Genomic DNA, 21,101 nt, shown 5'->3' on the forward strand with positions numbered 1-21,101 from the left:
TTAAAACTACATTTTTTCTTTATTTTTTTTTTGCGGGTGGGGGGGCAGAGTAGTTAAAAAAAACAACAAAACATACTCACGTGATCGCGTCGGGTGTGACGTCATCATGTTTAATCGTGGGTGCTATTGATTTAACGCCGGGGCTGGCTGTAATTTTCTAAATGTAGCCATTTTTTTCCCAAATAGGTCCTCCAACATTTCAGGATCCGGACAAGCCGCAACTAAAGAAAGCAGCAGTCACATGTGGTGAAAGTGAGAAGAACAGGTAGGAGAGAGCAACAGAGTGTGTGAAATGTTGTGATTCTAGTAGGGACAATGGGAATTTTTGGTGAGTGTCGTGCCCAATGTAAGGTGCAGGCCAAGACTGAACTCTTTGTGTACACACTACATTCTTTCTATACTACACTGTGGTGGTAGATGTCCTAAAAGTCAGGAGTGCTGGGACATATGTGACGCTCTGGTGAATTCAGGACCTAGTGATTTTGATGTGCTAGCCACGCCCCAAATATATGACCACACCCCCCAAAAATTTTGCACCGCTGTTAGGCTAGCCATGCCCCAACGGCACATTGCCACGCCCCTGAATGTATGAACACATCCCTGAATTTTTTAGGGCTTACTCGACTATGCGGGGGGCCCCATGAATTTGTTTTACCCGGGCCCTGAATTCCTCTTGGCAGCCCTGAATATTTGTGCTGCCATGACATTTTATAGTCATATGGTGATAGTGGTGGGTGGTAACGTGAGCAACCCCCAGTCGTCTTAAAAAGTTGTCTTCTGCCCCATAGCCCTTAACTTGAAAAGGATACGCTCATTAACAAAGCTGGCAGTTCTCCAGTACTTGTCTTGTCTGGGACACACTATAATGATAACCCATCTCCTTCCTCAGCTTCTATCCCAATACAATCCTCTTATTTTCTCCATCTCCCTTATTTTAACCCATACTAACAATCAATTTGTATACTATAAAGTTTTTTCTTGATATCTCTTCTCAAGCCACATGTATTTTTTGCTCAAGTGAAACTGTATCCCCCTCTTTTTCTCTCTTCTGTACCCCCAATACCCCTTCACTTGTCTAACACCTCATGACTGTTATTGAAAAAACAAATAAAATATATCTTCAAAAAAAAGTTGGTCCCTGTGCATATATCCATTTTCTTCTACACTGTCCCAACCATTACTTACTTGCATAATCTGTAGATACATTGCAGAACTACAGGTTATAAAGCTTTAATAAGACCTGTCAGCACGTTGTTGGTGTTCCTCAGTACTGTCAGTTCCTCATTTAGAATCAGAACCTGGGCTTCCAGATAAGCAACTCGCTCACATATTACACAGCAGTATTCACTGTCTAAAGCTTATTCCAGAAGCTCATACAAAGTACAATATGTACACCGGGTGGTATTATCAGTCATGAAACACATTATGACTAGAGCTGACTATAAGGAGTTACATTATTCTGAAAGTATCAAGTTAATTAACTAAAACTATATAAATGAATTACTTGTGTGAGTGAAATTAAAGTAATGCTACAATATTAATAAGGCCTATTATTGTACTTACTTTAAACAATACCTTGTCCCTTTTCTAAACTCCCTTGATCTAAACTTACTTAACCCTTTCCAGACTGATGGTGGCTCACACCTCTCGGTCCAGGTCCATTTTTTATGTTTTTTCCAATATGCTTGTTTCCATGGAATTAACTGTATAATTTCTCATCAAGCCAAGCAAATTATTTTTCATTGGTTTTAGTTTGATTAAAGCTTTATCATAAATGAGAGAATAAAGGCAAGGGAGGAGTAATGTGGAAAGGCGCAGTGCATAGTTTAAACCAGGGTTTCCCAAACCCAGTCCTCAGGGCTCCCTAACAGTGCAGGTTTTGCATATCTCCTTGCTGGAGCACAGGTGTATTCATTACTGACTGACACATTGTAACAGATCCACAGGTGGTCCTAATTATGTCACATGTGATCCGGAAAACCTGCACTGTTAGGGAGCCCTGAGGACTGGGTTTGGGAAACCCTGGTTTAAACATTTAATAATGTAAGTTTATTCTTATGGTAAAACAGAGAGTTGACAAGATGTTATATCAGAGCAAGACTGGCAAGTACACATAGGACTCATAGAGTCTGATGTAGAGTTGGCCACAATATGGGAGTAATTTGTGCTAAAAAAAAAAGCCAGACACAAAAATAGAGTATTTACGTCCATATACTGAGCCATACACATCTTAAGATCTGTGCAGGTTGGCACCAGTAACATATTTCTCCACCAGGCACAGGTTGTAATAAGTATTGTAGTAAATCTGCATGGCACATATGCGAGCACCCACTTATGGGCATGCGCAGAGTGATGTCATAATATTCATTCTGTATCAGCCCCATAGTGGTTATATCAAGCTAAGTGGACAACTTTTCTGCTGGTTTGCCTTCATTCAGGGGCAATATGCGAAATAAATAAATACATGTTTTCAGAATTTGTACTATGTTTATACCACTAAGTAGCCCCTATTTTTGTTACTAATAGATCAAATGCAAACTTAATTTATTAGTAACTATAACTACATTTACTATTAGATCAATTTCATCATGGATCTAATTGAGCTATTTGAAGCAAGAACTCAGTCCTGTATACCTGGAGGAAATCTCTAGTGATGTCACATGGGATTTCCTGTTTCAATGAGGATGTGCTCTAATGTTATTACACTGTACAATACATTCAGTTTGGAATGCGGTTTGTAAAGATTGTGGATCCAGGAAACAAAGTAAACAGTTTCATGCTCCATCCCTGCACTCAACAACTCTTATTTACAACCACAGTCGGCAGACAAGTGCTCGATCCCCTCATTCCCAATATGATGTTTAAAATGTCAATCTGCAATATGTTTTTTTTTTACGTTAAGGGGTTAATTTTAACTGACACACTAAAACACTGCACCCTTGAAAAAATCAAAAGCTCACAAAATACCTTTGAAAAACTGCTGTATGCCTGGCACAAACGCTTGTCTACAGACTTGGGGGTATATTTACTAAACTGCGGATTTGAAAAAGTAGAGATGTTGCCTATAGCAACCAATCAGATTGTAGTTATCATTTATTTAGTACATTCTACAAAATGATAGCTAGAATCTGATTGGTTGCTATAGGCAACATCTCCACTTTTTCAAATATGCAGTTTAGTAAATATACTCCTTGGACTCTTTTTGCCAAGTACAATATTACAGACTGTTCAAAAATAGAAAAACTGTATTAGAATCCTTACCTTATCTTGGCTTTTGCTTAGCACTTACTGTAACTATTCTTCTGGCTTGTGACGTTGTACATTTTGGCCTGAGAGATTCTGAACTTTGCCTGTTTAACTACAAGCTGTCTGTTCCTGTTTGTGTGTTTCCCTGTCTGCCCTTTTATTGAACTTCTGGGGAGGTGCTTTTGGACAACACTCTCTTGATTTAACCTCCCATATAGTAAATAAGGTAGTCTCCTCGTGGGTCCCTTCCCATTATATGAAGCTGGGACCTGGAGTGTGTTTTGGATTAATTAATTTGCAGTTGACAGAGTATAACAACCTATCCATACATCTTCAATAGAGCTGTATAGAAGAAGTATAGACAGGACTCCCAAAACATACTGGTAGGTTAATTGGCTACTAACAAATTGACCGTAGTCTGCCTGTCTCTGTCTCCCTGTCTGTGTCTGTCTGTCTGTGTGCATGTTAGGGAATTTAGACTGTAAGCCCCAATGGGGCAGGGACTGATATGAGTGAGTTCTCTGTACAGCGCTGTGTAATTAGTGGTGCTATAAAAATAAATGGTGATGATGATGATAAGTCTTCTTCTTAAGGCAATACAGAAATCAGGCTTCAGATAACGAGGGTTCAAGAGGCAGGATATGTTAAGGACATTCGCTCAAAAGTGGACAACCTCTTTTAGGGAAAGGAAGCTGCTGCAGACAAACAGCACTTTAATCGGGTCCCAGGAGGGACAATTTACAAGATTAGGGAGAAACTGCTTAAGTCTGTATGCTTTCAAATAACAGAGAAAAAAGAACCAGATTCAAGGAAAAAGGATATAAGGAGGAAATCATCAATGAGACAATAGAAAAAACGGGGACAATGTAGCGAGAGGACCTTTTAGAATATAAAGACAAAAAAGGAGAGAATTCAAACATTCAAATATGCATCCCCTTTGTGTCACAGTATTCCGAATCGGCAACACTATCAAGAATTAGTTCAAAGAACACTAAGATGATATTCAGATGGGCCCCAAACTTGAAACAGAAGTTGATGTCCAGCTACTTACCATATGATGGGAACGAGACAACAAATTGGATGACGCAAGGAACATTTATTGTAATGGCTGTTCAGCAAGTAAAACCATCCGAGGAACCACCACCAAACCCATTAGGGAATTCACATCAAGAATGACCCAACAAACCTATATGGTTAAAGATTAGAGATGGGCGGGTCCGGTTCTCCGAGTACCGAACCCACCCGAACTTTGGGTATCCGAGTACCGAGCTGAGCAGCTCGGTACTCTCCCGCCCGTTCCGAATCCAAATCGAGGCCGAACGTCATCGTGACGTCGTCGGATCTCGGGGCTCGGTTCTCGCGATACTTCAACTTTATAAATACACGCCTCCACAGCAATCCATCGCCATTTGACAGAGGGAGAGAGCAGGGTGTAGTCATAGGCTAATTAGAGCAGGGACAGAGAATACAATATTGTTCTTGCAATTGCTCTAACCAAAATCGCTAGTGCAGAGAGGAGGATAGAGGTTTATTATTTTTTCTTAATATTTGGCACTCCCCAGCGCTAATTGTGCATAAATATTTCTGGCTGTCAAAAGTCATATCTGTCAGCAGTATCTACCAAATCATTTTTAGCACTCCTCAGTGCTTTTGTGGTGTCCTCCCTAATTGTGCATTAATATTTCTGGCTGTCAAAAGTCATATCTGTCAGCAGTATCTACCAAATAATTTTTAGCACTCCTCAGTGCTTTTGGGATGTCCTCCCTAATTGTGCATTAATATTTCTGGCTGTCAAAAGTCATATCTGTCAGCAGTATCTACCAAATAATTTTTAGCACTCCCCAGTGGTTTGCGCTCAGAATGGATTCAAAGCAATCCACATATGATCTGAATGAGCAACCAGGTTCTGTCACCTGTCCTGATGTTAGTGTTCCCAGTATGTCATCTGGCCAAGGCGATGTCAAACAACAGAGTGTTTCCAAATTAGTGCAAAAAACAAAAACCCAAAAAATTTTTACTGTATTGAAGCGAAAAAGAAGTGTAACTGAGCAAAAGTTAAGTGACGATAAAAAAAAAATTGCAAGCATGCCATTCTACACACGCAGTGGCAAAGAGAGAATGAGGCCTTCACCTTTGGCTATTAGTGGCAGATCCCAAAAAGTTACCCAGCCTACAATTGGTGCACAACTACTGTTACGCGTCAAAGCCGAGCTGCAAGATAACAGTGAGGCATTACAGGAGAATATTTGCTCTGATTCACAAATGACAACAATCCCTGTGGAGAGTCCATCCAACAGTGGGATGTCTAATCGTGAGCATTCTGCTGATGTGTGCCTTAATAGCCCGAGTGTAGCCGGTGATACACAAATTGAGGATGCCACTTTGGAAATAGAAGAGGATGAGGGGGAGATTTGTGTAGGCGACGAGGGCGCTAATGATGATGTTGATGATTATGATGCAGACAGATACCAAATTGCCTTTCTCAATTTCTATTTATATTCTAGATTATATAACGGCTGAATAGTTTTCTATTTTACTCCTAGTGGAGAGAGGATCTGATGCAGACAGATACCAAACTGCCTTTGTCCATTTCAATTTATATTGTACAGTATATAACGGCTGAATTTATTAGTATTTTATACAAGTGGAGGGGGGCCTAGAGAGACAGAAACCAAACTGGCTTTCTCCATGTCAATTAATATTGTACAGTCTATAACGGCTGGATTTTTTGGTATTTTATACAAGTGGAGGGTGGCCTAGAGAGACAGAAACCAAACTGGCTTTCTCCATGTCAATTAATATTGTACAGTCTATAACGGCTGGATTTTTAGTTTTTTTAAAAAAGTGGAGGGGGGCCTATAGAGACAGAAAGCAAACTGTCTTTTTCCATTTCTTTACATATTTAACTATAAGTGTAGGGTGTAATATACATCCAAAGACGATGGCTGCATTGCCAATATGCATAGATGGAGAGGAAGACAATCTGTTTTGTGTGTAGAATAAATGAAGGCCTACCAACGAAGAATTAATCTGTTTTTTTTGGATGATTTATTACCTCAACAATTAGATTACTTGTCTCTAAAACAGTTAGAGCACTAAATTGGGTTAATTTAGGCCCAAAAACATGGATTTTCCCAAAAAATAGCAAACCAAAACCAAAACACGCAATGGCGGTTTTGCAAAACCAAAACCATAACCAAAACACAACGGTAATCCAGATCCAAAACCGAATCCAAAACCAAAACACGGGGGTCAGTGACCATCTCTATTAAAGATCGACTCAACAGGAGTGGTCTACTTAATCACATGTCCATGCAGATTACAGTATATTGCCCACACCTGCAGAAAATTGAAAACTAACATATTGGAGCATAAAAGGAACATAAAAACAAGCCTGGAAATTCACATCCTCTCGAACCATTTTAAAACAAAACATAAACAAGTTCCGTCAAATCTGAAATTCACGGCGGTCCAACTGATGAAAAGGCACTGGAGAGGAGGTGATTACAATAAAAAAAACTTATTCGAGAAGAGTCAAGGATCTCACAATAAGATCTCTGTCCCCTATGGGCTTGAATATAGATTTTGTGCTGGCTTTATTATTGTGGAGTATAAATTTGATTTAATTCTATAACATTGAACCAAGCTCCAGACATCTTTATACTATCAATGAAAGGCCTTATGAAGGCATTAGAACAAACATATGGCATCTGAATATTACCTTAGATCACCAGGTCTCATATTCCTTCTTTTGGTATAGATTAATAAAATGGTTATAGCTATATTTTCATCTGCTAATTAACCTGGTGAAACCTGATTTTGGGAAAACCAGTAAGGAGAGAATTGCAATAGTCAGTGCTGGAGATGATGAGTGCATGAATTAAGGTTTTTTCAGAGATTTGTATACGATATGTACCTATTCTGCAAATGTTTTTTTAGATGTATGTAACATGATTTAGATATAGAGTTGATGTAGGGAACAGAATAGTTGTGAGTCACACCTAGGCAGCGAGCTTGCAGGGTGGGATTTATGGTCATTTTGTCAACGGAACTGTCAGGCAGGAAGCTTCTGTTGGTGAGTGGAAATATTATTAATTCTGTTTTTTGAAAGATTGAGTTTGAGAGATGAAGACGAAATAGCAGAAAGACAGTCAGTAACGTGAGACTATGCAGATGATGAGACATCAGGAGAGGGTAGATAAGTTTCTGTATCACCCGCATGGAGATAATACTGAAATCCAATGGAGCTTATTAGTTTTCAAAATGAAGTGTTATATGTTATATGTTAATATGTTAAAATATAGACGTATAAGAGATACACAGGCAAATCTAATGCAATGAAGTATGTGAAATACTATTCAACAGGCACATAACATTTTAAAATAGAGAAGCATTGTTAAAGTGGAACATAAATAGCAAAGAGAAAAACATACCTTCAAGAGAAATAAAGCAGGTAAAGTAAATAAATTAAAAAATAAATATATAAATAATCGTCCACAACTCTCCAATCACTTTAAACGCCCAACAACTGTAAATGTGCATTAGTAAGTCTTTTATAATGGTTTGTAATGAGAGAAGTGTATGCAGATGTATGGCCGGCTGTGGCATCAGATGAAAAGAGAGGCAGCTGTGTTTATACAGAGCTGTCAATATTGGCTTGGACTTAGACTAGATGTTACGTGTGGTGTTAGGTGAATTGCTGTGTGCGGCAGAGTGTGTCTCGGACGTATACACCTACTTTGAGTATTTTATAGTGGTGTCCGCCCATCACACGCCCCTTTTTCCCCCCTAAAGACGTAGGCTATCTTAAGTGGTCTTTTGGTACATTGTTTGGTTGCACGCCCATATGTCCCTATTTCTCCCACGTAACTCCTGGTTCAGAGCATGCGAAGAGCGATTCAGCGCACAATCCACACAACACCATCTGATACGTGCACTAATGAATCGGGCTGTAAGGCTTGGGTACACACTGCTGTAGTTTTCGACCAATGTGTCATGCCACATGGTCGGGTGTTTGGCCCGATTAGTGGCTGAAAAACCTGTAGTGTGTACCCAGCCTTAGATCTGGCTTTGTGACCTTCGTGTACATGCAGCTGACCAATCACTTCAAAGAACCTCTCTGAGACTAATTCTATTTAATGGCAATTGCAAGATAAACAAATGACACTACAATAATCAATGTGTAAAACCTTTAATGTAAATGTGTATTTGCATTAGAGGACACTTCCTATGAATGGTTATTGAATTTGAAGTCTGTATGTACAAACAACCAGCTGTCTCACTATTTCTGTAATATGTGTTTATACCTTTATTTTTTATACTCATTTTCTATCTTTTGAAAATATACCTTACAAAGTATGCCAATACTGTAAGTACCATAACTGACTTTCTATTCCTATGCTTAATTAATTAAAGAGTTTCATGAGGATGTCTGTGCTAATATGCCAAACATCTGCTTTGCTCATAAATAAAAGAAAATATCCTTACTTTATATTTTCTTCACAACTGCAAAGACAAAAGCACGGCAGTGGGAGAGAGGTAGTTACCCTGCTGCTTTACTTATCTATTACTGGGACATGGTTGATATAAAAGAAAACAGTTCCACCTTTACTCTTAGCAGATTGCTTCTATAGTTTGCACCTTAAAAATGTGTCTATCCAAAGCAACTCATTGAAAGGTCAGAAGACTGCCAGTGATTTCAGGAAAAGACACAAAGGTTCTTAAATTAAAATGTGCAAATGTCTATCAAACTTAACAAATGGGATGATTTCATTCACAGAGCCATTAAACAGTGGCACTATATAAGAGATTTAATCAAGAAAATATACAGTGGTCCCTCTTTCTACCAAACCACTTTTAGGCATTCTTGCCAATAAGATTAATTAATTCCATTATATTTGTCAACTTGGCTACAACACCAGTTATCACTGTGTTTTAAGCTGGTATTATACAAAGGAATCATTCTGTTTTTACTATTGATAATTTCTATAGTGCCACCATATTATGTAGTGCTGTACACATCAGTCCCTGCCCCATTGGAGCTTACAGCCTAAATTCTCTTTGGTACACACACTAGGGTAATTTTTATCAGCAGCCAAGAGAACCCAACAAACACGTGGAGACCATTCAACTCGACACCATTAGTGTCTTAGTCAAAATCAAACCCATAGCCTCAGAGCTTTGATGTAGCAATGCTAACCACTGAGCCACTATGCTTTTCTCTGTAACTAATCATAGAAAGAAAATGTTGACTAATTTAAGATTATGTCTTCTTGCCATTATATTTGTTGTAAATCAGGTAAATTAAATTATTAATATCTACATGAAATAGGCTTATTGAGCATGCCTAATTTATGTGTATAATTTTGAATCAATATTTAAGCAAATGGAATGGAAGTGAACACTCTTTAAATATATTTAGTTATCATTAGCTGTTATTTATATAGTGCCTACAATTACACAGCACTTTACAGAGAGTATTTAATCATTCGGTATATTCTCTACCACACAGACCCTCCCCCCTCCACACATACTTGTGTTTCCTACATTGTGAGGACCTATGTTTGGAACTTGACAGATATGGGACACACCTTTCCTAATTCCCTGGGTATGTGTAGAAGCTATTTGTCACCAAAGCTAACACTTGATATTTTCAGTTTGACTGAAAATGGTGGGGAATGTATTTCATGTATTTCATCTGTCTGAGGATATCCACACAACCACATGCGCAGACACCTAGCCATGCAGGTTACATACATGGTCAACTACTGCATATTGTTGAAACTAATGTTCTATCTCTTTACAGTTGTAATACGGTTCTTTATGTAGAATTTCACAGCTAACCGGTTTCAATCTTTCAGTTCTCATGGTTCAGCCATGATATCATGTATTATGGGCACTCGGCACGTTTAGATAAAGTTGATCATATGCTTCTCCACAGCTTGGATCTCTGGTGTCGGCAGGATTGGAGCTTTATTCCCTAATTTTCTCCGGATTTCAATCCATGTGAAGTATCGGCAGACCTTCTTCTCAAGCTGGGAAAGCGCAAGGGCAACATCTTGGAGATCCAAAGTATCTCTTGAAGAGAAGGTAATCAACAGTATCTTGGAAACTTCCACTTCCCTTCTTCGATTAAACAAGTTCACCTGTGCCAGGATGATTTTTGCAATCAATGCCCAGTTGTTAAGCATAGGCTCGGTGGATAAATTACTTTGGTATGCTTGCTGTTTCTCATTGAGATACAAGTGAATCTTTTCAAACAGAGATTTCAAGGAAGCTGATGAGATCAATTTGTTCCATCTTCCCTCAAAGATCTTCCCGAAGTTGCGTGTATTTTTCAACCGCAGCAGCGCAGCCCGCCATCATTGCTCAGCACTCCACAATGCTCAATATCTTTTGCAAGCCATGCTCAACCATCAGTGCCAGCGAGGGTGCCTTAAATGTACCTGTCTTCTCATCATAGCCAGCTACCAGCTTCACCACGTCAACTACATGCAGAAAGTTTTTTTGGGATGGTAAAGTCGTCTTCCATCCTCTTCAAAGCGATAGCACTTCTGGCATTTAACAGTAGCCTGCCCATTTCTCTAAGCTTGTGATGTTTGTCAACATCTGACCCAACCCAGTTGAAGCAATGTCCCCCCATCTGCATGAGGCATCAATTTTGACTGTAAGCAAAATTTCATCTGAGGACATCTCTTCATGTGTTGCCACAGGTATTTCTTGCAAACAAGCCTTGGCTGATTGCACAGTGCATAAATTTTTCGGCATCCATCTTTTTATCTGAAAGTTTGTATGGAATCAGAATGCTGCGTCCTGTCCCTATCACCATATCATTGTTGCAAAATTACCTCTATTCCAAAGATGTGCAATTTGCATACACCTTTCTTTCAAGTGCTTGGGAGAATTCATGGCCCAGGCTACTTCAGTCTCATTATGGTGAACATGGTGGAAATGCCAGACTATTTTTGAGAGGGGCTTCTCACAGTCTAGGCATTACTGCTTTTTGTTTTACGCCCCGATGTTATCACTTTTTTGGAAAAGTGTTTGGAAGGCACCACATCATCTTTTTGACTTTCTGTGTTCAAAGCACTGCTTCAATCTAGTCGAGAAGAAGTGTGCATATAACATGTCTCTGTGTTCCTTCTGTTTGTTCCACTGCCCTGCATTAGCGCATCACAGCTGTTATTGCTGGTGTCTGAACACCTTTCCTCTGAAAGGTCAGGGACATACTCATCTCCCCTGCTCTCCAGGCTATAGTTGAAGCCACCACTGGGCTGCGTCATGACCCACTGTTCCCACTTTCCTTTCGGCGGGAGAAGGATGTGATTGTCTCTCATTCCCGTTATGTGACAGGGGTGGGAAACATACAATCTCCTTCGCTTCCGGCACACCAGTGGATGAATGTACGTATTAGCCTGCTGTTCCACTGACATCCAATGGTGGCATGCACACACTTTCCCCTCCTCCTCAGAAAAACACACACTTTCGGTTCAGCAAAAGTGACTTATGGGGACATGTCAGATTTTGATGCCGAGTATATTAGCAAGGTCCTCTGCATTGGCTAACATTGTTAATTTTGTCAGAAGCCAATTAACTTACCAGTAAAACATACAAACCCCACAGAGATAGGGCACTGGTCTGATTTGAACCCATACAACATTTTCCGCATGATCTGCAGTGTAATTTAAATGATTGTCCTTTGGCCAGAATTCCAGGTTTTCTCACACTGACAAATGAACCTCATTCAAAGTTCACATCTTTTTCTCAGCAATAATTGTCAGTATATACCTTGTATTTATGTTGTTTTACTCTGATCACGTGCGTTATCTGCTGTGGAGAAGTGGGATGAAACTTGCATTACACTTCCATGAAGTAATTCAGCAGGTGAGCTCTGGGCAGGGGCATGGCGAGTGGCTCTGTATGTTTGCAGAAAGTTTGTAGTGAATATTTTCCATGCTTGTACTTCCAAGTTAGCTGTAACTTCAGACTTCTATTGAAATGTTCAATTTTCTCCATTAGCCTGAGTATAGCAAACAGAAAACTTCATATGCGTGATATTTTTCTTCCTCTAGAAGGATTGGAATTCCAGCAAAGTAAATTGAGATCCATTATCCAAGATTAACTCCTTCAAGTTATCTTCCCTGCTGAAAACTGTGGAGAGGAACGTAATTACTGAAGTAGATGTCATTTGTGCAGTGAATGCAACCTCTTACCATTTATTGTAGTAATCAATAGCAAACCGGAAATCAAGAGGTGTAGTGTCGAATGATCCAACAATGTCAGTAGCAAGTTTTTCCTATTCAGTGTTAGGGAAAGGTACAGGCTGCAGTGTACGTGTTACAGTGGTCTTGTTGTGCATTGGGCAGAAAAAACAGGACTTGATTGTTGCTTCAACTTGGGCATTTATTCCCGCCCAGCAGCACAGGTCACACAGGAGTTGCTTTGCTTTCACTATTCCTTGATGTGTGTCATATGCAAGCTATATCAAGTGCCTGCAGCTATCTGGGACAAGAATGATGGTGAGTACCTCTAACATGTCAACATTTTTCGGGGTTTTAGCAGAGTGAGGACATCCCATTGTCATGAATTCATATCATTGCGCTTGAAGAGGACAGACAAAACAAGCATCTCTGAATTGCTCTGCTGTAATGGCAGGAAGGTAAAGTGTTGTAAGCTCAGCCACTTCCACTTTGTCATCAAGTCTGGGGTCAGAAAGAGCAGGCGAGACCATCAGACCACTGCAACATTTTCAGATTCTTGTTCGTACTGAATGTCATATGTAAATCATCATCTATTTATTTATATAGCGCCACTAATTCCGCAGCGCTGTACAGAGAACTCACTCACAAATACACACACAGACCAATAGAGACTAAGGGCAATTTAATAGCAGCCAATTAACCTAGTGTGGGAGTAAGCCGAAGCACCCGGAGGAAACCCACTCAAACACGGGGAGAACATACAAACTCCACACAGATAAGGCCATGGTCGGGAATTGAACTCATGACTCCAGTGCTGTGAGGCAGAATAACCACTAAGCCGCCCTAAATGACAATAATCTTGCTGACCATCTGGCTATGTGCATCCCCACTCTTCCTAGTCATTGCACCTGTGTGCAAGGTGAAATTTCATCCTCAGAGGTAAGTTCTCCATTTTCAGTAGCCCACACAAAGCAGTGCTTCTTTTTCCACTGTTGACTACTTTCTTTCAGTGGGTATTAGCAACAGTCCTTTCATAGTTGTCAGTGTGTACAGCCTCAAGATCATAGTCTGCAACATCTGTTATAACAATTGTAGGTAAAGCAGAATCAAATAATGTGCTTACATTATTATTTACCTGTGTTGCTCGTAATCATATTTTTGACCACCTTGAATATATCTTGCGCTTTATCTGACTAGAACAGACTTGTGGTGCTAGAAAGTAACATCCTGAGATTTTCCAATACTGATGTAATTCAGAATAAATTTTGCATACCAGGAGGAGAGTCCTGGGAAAGAACATCCACATGTTCAGGATTTGGTTTCAGTCCTGTCTTTGAAATGTCAGAGAAATTACATCTCTTTACGTTGGAAGTGGCATTTTGGGAAGTTCAGTTTCAGCCCTGCTCTGTTGATATGGTGCCTTGAGAAGTTCATCCTGTACTTTAGGAGTGTTTCCAAAAACAATCACATTGTACAAATAACACTATATACAACTCTTCCAGAATGAAAGACATCATCTGCTGAAAGCAACTAGATGTTGAGTCCACATGGCACACATTTGTGACAAATCAGTCCTTTGTACGTGATAAATTCATTAAGGTACCTGTTGACTTCATGCAGTAGTACCTGGTGATACGCACTCTGCAGATTCAGTGTAGAAATAATATTGTCCCTCTCAGTTTAGCAAACAGTTCTTCCAAATTGATGGCTGTCAATGGCAACCATTTTATTAGGCTCTCCTAAGTCCCCAGAGAGACAAATTCCTCTTTTTTTCCATTGTAATGACAATCAACAAAACCCCTTTTTAACTCTTGCAAGATGGCATCTCTCACTTTGAGCAGCAGTTCTGTTGTACAGGAGTCATACTAGTTTGTCATTTTTGCTATTTGCACAACCCTTTGCACATTCTAGCCTCTGTTTTGATATTTTCCTTTGTAACAGCTGAAATTGTAGTCTGTGTTGAACTTTATGGCTTGTTCTTAGTAATAAGCCCATTTAACACTTGCATGTGTAACGCAGCATACAAATCTCTGCCTAAGATAACAGCACCGCTATGCACAATGTAGAATTCTGCAGGTGCGCAGTGTATGAAAAGTCACTGTGGCTTGTAAGCAACCGCATACAGGAATGAAATTTCTCAACTAGCTCACCAAACAAAGTCTTGGTTCAGTCAGCAAATCTTTTCAAATATAAAGATTCGGGTAAAATGGAAACTGCTGAACCAGTGTCTAACATTAATTCAATAGCCTGTGGCTGTCCTCTCAATGTAGTATCAATCTGTACAGTGCACATTATTCTATCAGCAATGTATGTATTTGTTACACAGTAACCTCAGGCGTAGAAGCTTCATATACTTTAGACTGAGTACTTCTTGGCAAAGAATCCTTTCTTTTAGCAGTTTTTGCTGTAGTGTTTTAGCAGGATGTCCAGTAACATCTGCATGTGTTGATTCACATCCATAGCACAATTTCCTTTCTGCATTGTGCAGTCCCTTTCACATACTTTTGGTAGGGCTACTTGTACTCTGTGTATCCCAATCCTGTACAGGATGTATGGCTTGCATGCTGCATGCAGTCCTTTGGCCCATTGTTTTTGCCTCCATCATTGCTGATTCAATCTGGATAGCAATAAAAACAGTCTCCTGTAGTGTTAATACTGGTTCTAGCAGCAACCACTCTATTATATGGGGCAAAATAGTTTTTTCTTCAAAGTTGTCTCAAATCATTTCATTCACTTCTGACCACCATCTCTCTCAAGATAGCAATATATTGTTTGTTACGAGCCACAGCGATCCGTGGCTCTCCTCTCCTGCTTGCGTCCCGGCTACCTGTTATGGTTCTCAGGAGTTTTCTATTAGTCAGTGTTAGCGCTGGCCTTCCTAAGGCGTAGAGTTTAACAAACCCCCCCGGTCTCCACCAAGAACCGCCGCAAGGCGGGATGGATTTTGCTGCCGGGGGTTTGCAGGTCGCGGCCCTTAGGTTAGCCCACTGACGTGATAGCTGACAGACGTTTGGTAAGAGGTCTGGCAGAATAAAGGAGAATAGACTCTGTAGTGGTAATGTAGCAAGGCACAGAGGAGCAGGATCTGTTAGCTGAAGAAACACAGCACATGCAGAAGAATCCAAGCCGTATACAGTGGAACTCCGGGTCGCATACACTGAGGACACCCCACACTCAGGAGAGTCGCCGGGTCGGATACACAGGTGAGCAGGCAGCAGCATAGTCAATAAGGATAGCCAAGTCAGATACACAGGTTCACAGGCAGCAGAGTAGTCAAAAAGGATAGCCGGGTAGGATACACAGGAAAATACCAGGATGCAGCACAGGATACACAGGGAGAGGCAGATGCTAAGTGGTAACTTGTTGCTCTGACAAGGCTGCAGTGTCCAGTTGAGCTTTATATAGTCTGCAGATAGTAAATGCCACCTCCCAGCCACGATCATGTGACCGCCCAAAAGAGGAAGTGCAGCTGTACACAGAGGCAGGGAAATCAGCAGCACGGGAGTAAGTAGGTTGTGAGACTACCATCGCAACAGCTGGGACGTCACTTCCAGCTTCCAGGTCCCGGCCATCACCGAGGCAACGGCCAGGACGCTATCACTGACAGCCCCGCGTCCCGGCATTTGACACAGCCGGACGCAGCTGCAGATTAGAGTAATTTGGTGTTTACAGCCTCAGGTGGCTCATTAGATCTCCAGCACCTCCTCAATTCTGATTGGGCATTCTATGTATTTAAGACATGGAGGGCTAAGCCTCCCTGTCGGTTATAGCGTTCACTACCTGTGTTGTTGCTGACCTGCTCATTGTCTCCTGACTTCTGATTGACCTCTTGTTGTGACCCTTGCCTGGAATTGGACTTTGCCTGTTTGCCAATAGTCCTGACTTCTAACTGAACATTGGAATATGCTGTTTTGCTTGTTACCTAGATATGTTGGCCTGTTTTCCTGACTACTCTGCCTGCTCCAGACCCCTGATCCTGGCCTACCAGTGACCATTATCGTGGCCACAGCCTCCTGTTCCAGCTGCACTACAGCCACCATAGACAAACCTTTTCTGGCCATGCTGACAGAATTTATAATGTCTAGCTACAACATTGACTTTAGGTACAAAAATGTCTTTTAATGCTTCTTAGAGCAGTAGCATATCTATTATCCACTTACAGAAGTGTGTAATTGAAAGGCTGACCTTCTGTACCAAGGCTGTGTATCAGTAAAACAAGTTTTCTGACTTATGAGTCGTCTGTATCTTTAATTGCAAGTAGTTTTCAAGCACTCTAAGCCATGCAGTAAAATGCATCAATGTTGTGGAAGGAATAGTGCAGGTGGATTAAGTGAAAAAAAGTCCAGCAGTAACATCCAGCACACAGTTTATCCAGCATAAAGATTTCCTTAATACAGCAGCTGTCAAGACCTAACTTCCTTTTCATAAGTGCTCAGTGTTGTTTTGCTATATTGCCACCTAGTGTCAAAAACTGGTAATACAACACAGGGCTAGTGGGGGTTGTTGATGTAATATGGGGGCTGCAGGGATATTAATGTAATGTGTGGGTATTCTTGTAATGTAGTTGCCGATTGGGACAATTCATTTTATACTGAGTCTCTTAAATACGGGGAATATTAACATAATATTGGGTTGATGGGGGCCATTAATTTATTATAGATGCTATCAATGCAATATGGTATGACATTTGCCACAATCCTCTGTACAAAGTTGAGGGGGTGACGGCTCAGATGTGAGTAGGAGTGCTTCTGATAGCTCCTGGTGAGCAGCTGAGTATTTTTTGCGGGTGTATTTTTGTTATGTAGGGAATGGTTGGTGGATATAATTTTATATGAAGGTATTAAAAGAGGGCTTGTGTGGGTATTAATATTATGTGGTGACCTGTGGGGGTATTAATGTTATATGGGGGTATTAATGTAATGTGTGGTTCAGGGATATTATTATATTGTACAGATTATTAATGCAATGTGGATTCTCTATTAAATATGGGGGGGGTAATAAATTCAAATTGGGGCTCATTGAAATATGCCTATTTATTAAATGGGAATGCTATTAATTTATTATTTAGACTGGTGGGGATATATTGGTCTATTTATTAAATGGAAATGTTATTTTAATGTTGAGTGGAATTAGGTCTAATTATTAAGCGTTGGTGCTATTGATTTAATTTTGGGGAGAGGGACACCTAGAATGTGCACTCATTGCTCAGCTATCCATGAGGTGTATAGTACCTATTTTTCAAAAAGGGCTCTAACATTCCAAGATCCCGCAAAGCATATACTGAGCTTAAGACACCAGCAGCATCAGGTAGTCAAAGCCTAGCACAGAGATAACCATACTCTTTCATGCTGACACAAATAAAAAGTCACAATGTTTCCTTCCATCTAAGGAGTTGCTTTGCAGCATGAAATGGGCAATGAAGATTTCCAGCAAAAACAAGTGGTAAGTAGACGTGAGTTCACATCCAATCTTTGTTCTAGGGCCCTCTGACCACTACTGGATCCAAAATGATCAATACCCCAATTATTTCCAACTTAGTGTTTGGGATCTTCAGATAATAATAAATACATTATCTTATTAAGTTTTGCAGAGAGAAGCACACTGTTTTTTTTTAATATGTTTTCAGTGACTTAATTGACCATGTATAATAAAATGACTGTATAACCATATTTTAAATAAGGTTAACAAGATTAGTCTTCAAAAACAAATTATATGTGTAGCAGTTCAATTTTCACTGATTGTACTCTGTGTTAATCTATTGCTATCCAACTTTTTTTTCAGAGCACAGGCTTTAAAAATGAATTGCTGCACAACTTCTGACAGAACATTAATAATAGATACCAAACTATATCAAATTCATAAAATAAAATCATGTAAAATTCATCTGGAGACATGAAAGCATAAATACAGAACAGAAAAACACCTGTGACTTAAAATTCACAAATGTGTCTATAAAAGATTGGGAAGAGAAATTGCTTCTAACTCTCATGAATAAACAATAGTTTAAGGAGAGACAGCGCAAAAAGCAACAAGAATATTGGATATATTCAGGAGTTCAGTAAAAATGGTGCCGGGAATATTTAAAATCCAAAATGCCAAGGTGCAAAGAGTAACTACTCTGATATGCAAATGTATTTAGATATATACACAAGAAGCATTCAAAAAGAACACCTGAGAATACCTCAATCATATTTACAAATACACTTGTTTGTACATATAAGGACATGTGTAATTTGTACTTGTTTTCAGTTCTTTTTAGACTTGGACTGGGTTTTAAACTTACTAGGGGATTTACATAGAACATAAAAAGTGTGTGCACTATATAAAATATACAAATTTTGCTGATATCATAGTATTTTGGCACTAAATTTATTAGTGTTTCCTGAATAAACCTAATCTGACACTGTTTTTTTTTTCTCATTAAAGTGCTGGTGTTGCTTATCGAGACTAGTGGACTTTATAACCCACAAGAAAGCAAGGATAGCCTTTTATGAACTGATGCCACTTTATGCCACATGGATGGATAGTCTGTTTTTTTTAAAATAAAAATAAGAATATTTGAGACATCTGGACATGCTGTTGTGTTAAATCTAAGTTAAAAGTCACTTAAAGAACTCAGTGTTTGAGTTCCCAAGAAAGTTGGTAATATGGTTTCTAAACCCTGATAAGAAATAACATTAAACAACACATCTCTATCACATCCCCCACGGCCACAAACCAAGGATCTATGCATTTGGATCTGTACTTCTTTGAATCTATTGTATTGTTTCTTCAGTGTATTATTCCATGTTCGGTCTTTTTTCTGCTTCTTGTTTCTGTCCTATCTCCAGGAAGTGATCTCTTTAAAGCGGAACACAACTTGCTGTCTTATTGTTGCTGGGCCCAAGATAACTGTAGATTTTACTTCTGATTCACTCTTGTCTTGTTATCTTCCTGTCTTAACTGTAAAGAGCCGCGGGGTATGCTGGTGCTATGTAAATGAATGTTAATTATAATAGTTTTAAACATCTCTTTTGTATTTCATATCCAGAATTTACAGCAGTGATTATTACACTAATAAATATTGTTTTGTTCTATTGGGCCCCCAGATCATTCTATCATTGTTTGTTTTGATCACAGATCATTTTTCCTTTGTCATTCTCCCTTTGCTTTGCTCTCTTGGACTATGACAATTCTGTCTCTGTTTGTTATGTTGTTTCTGTGACATTGCCCACTTTGCAAGTACATGCCTTTTATTTGGTTCTTTGTAGCTGTTTGTTTTCTGGCATCTTATCTCACCCTTGTTGAGTACTAGGACTTTATATTCTAAGATCTGGTGACATCTATGTCCCGAAGAACTTTTGCGAAAGGCTGCCTTTATGGAAAGACAGACATGAAGATTTTGTTCCTGTTTCTCCACTTGGGGTTTGTGGGTCAGACATTACGGTGGCCCCTTCTATACCATGTTGTCATAGTCCTACTCAATGTCTCACTTTATCTATCTTCCTCCTACTCGGCTATATGTCCCTTTTTTCCAGTGGTCATAGTTTCATCCTATAATTGGATGACAATCTGTGCCTCTATGTAAAATGAAGTAAGAAAGAGACGTGGTTGCCAACACTTGCAGGACTCCATTTAATCACATGTATGAAGTCCTGCTCAGCACATCAAAAAGGGGTGAAACGTGCATCATGATGTGCTTTTAAAGGCATTATCTGTGGTGAGCCCATCTACTGCAGGAGTGGTCTCTTTCATGGCTCAACCAATCACAGATAAGAGATAGCTCCTGATTGAATCGAGCTGATGCTGAATAGGCTGGATGTGAAAATCAAAGTATAACATTTTTTTCCCTAGAGTGTGTTTGAGAAGCAAGGTGTGTACTTTACTTTTTCTGAATATCAATCGTCACCTTAATATCTTCTGCACACTACCTCCACCTTAGTCAGGATTCAGTAGTATATTTGTTCTGTAATGTTGAGTGAATCTGCAACACCAGATGGAGCCTAAGGAACCCTGTGCCCACCTACTTAAGACCTTAGACACATAAAAGAAATATCAATACTTTTAAATACCAAACTATTTTTAAAAGCCACACTGGCACGTTTATTTGCAGAGGCGTGAGCCACTGAAGTTTTCACTTTGTTTTTAAAAAAATATATTTACATTGGGCAAGAAAGAGCACAGCAATATCCTAAGATAGCAGTAAAATGTATACGAATACATAAACACAATTTGTGCATTTCCCATTTTCAATCCTCTATCAAATTAGGAGGTACATCTGACCCACTTATCTACAAGTTAGCTGAGAGCATACACAAAACTCAAATCCATAAACACTTTTTATGATAATGCACTATTATCAGACTCAACCTTGCTTCAAATAGAATAACATATATAATACAATATAAATTGGAAAAGCAAACCAGAAGTTCACGTCTTTGATGTCAGAGAGTGGCAAAGATGTGGATCCTCTCTACTTGTTCCCTGTTCTGACATACACAAATACAATAGGGATGAACAAACCAATAGCACAGTCTTTCTGAGTCACTTGACAAAGCACACAGGATTTCTGGTAGTAGCAGTTTTGGTTATCTTTTCCTGATTGAAAAATAGATATCTTCTGAAGATCTATGAACAACTCTTCTTATCTGTCACATACGAGCAATCCAATGTGGA

The sequence above is a fragment of the Mixophyes fleayi genome, chromosome 1, assembly GCF_038048845.1.
Source record: "Mixophyes fleayi isolate aMixFle1 chromosome 1, aMixFle1.hap1, whole genome shotgun sequence".
Lineage (NCBI taxonomy): Eukaryota > Metazoa > Chordata > Amphibia > Anura > Limnodynastidae > Mixophyes > Mixophyes fleayi.